The sequence below is a fragment of the Macrosteles quadrilineatus genome, unplaced genomic scaffold (assembly GCF_028750875.1).
Source record: "Macrosteles quadrilineatus isolate MER2022 unplaced genomic scaffold, UCM_ALF_1.0 Scaffold_3__2_contigs__length_128488019, whole genome shotgun sequence".
Taxonomy (NCBI): Eukaryota; Metazoa; Arthropoda; class Insecta; order Hemiptera; family Cicadellidae; genus Macrosteles; species Macrosteles quadrilineatus.
Genome location: NW_026542596.1, coordinates 40,629,506 through 40,630,204, shown reverse-complemented (window position 1 = coordinate 40,630,204; position 699 = coordinate 40,629,506).

The following is a 699-nucleotide window of genomic DNA, read 5'->3' as shown; positions in this document are numbered from 1 at the left end:
CACTTGACTCACTACGCTAGTCACTTTTTTAGTCACTTTAACTAGTCACTCACTTCTTTTCCTTTTCACAGTTCAAGTTCACTTCTCACTTCAAACTTCAACGTTCAACGAGTCAACTCAAGTCCAAAAAAGTTCAAGTTAAGTCCATTGTTAAGTCAGATCAGATCGAAGTCAGTCAGTCAGAAGTCAATTCACTTCACAGTTTACTTTCTTTTACCTCAGAAACTCTATAATAATTATTACTACAGTCACCCCCGTAAAGTTGGCCCCACCATAATGAGTACAAATTATAAAAACATATCCATAATTTAGTGCCGCTGATGTTGTGCTTCTCAAAGGTATATATAAAAAAAATTGTGCTCAACAATAACACATCAAACAATTATAAAAACTGTTGGCGGGGCTAACTTCACGTTCAGCCCGCCACCAAAGGATTTAACAATGTATTGTACATAGAAATTTAGTGCTCATTTTGTGCTACAACAATATATAGTTTTTATAATTTGTGCTCTAAAAACAACCGAGTAAATGAGGAAAAACTGCCGCTGGTAATGACGTCATCCGCCCCGCCACATTGAGCAAATCGGTTGAAAATGGTGTCATGATTTAGTGCTCATTTTGTGCTAACAATATATAAGTTTAATAATTAATTTAATTTGTGCTCTAAAACACCCGATTAAATGAGGAAAACTGCTGCCA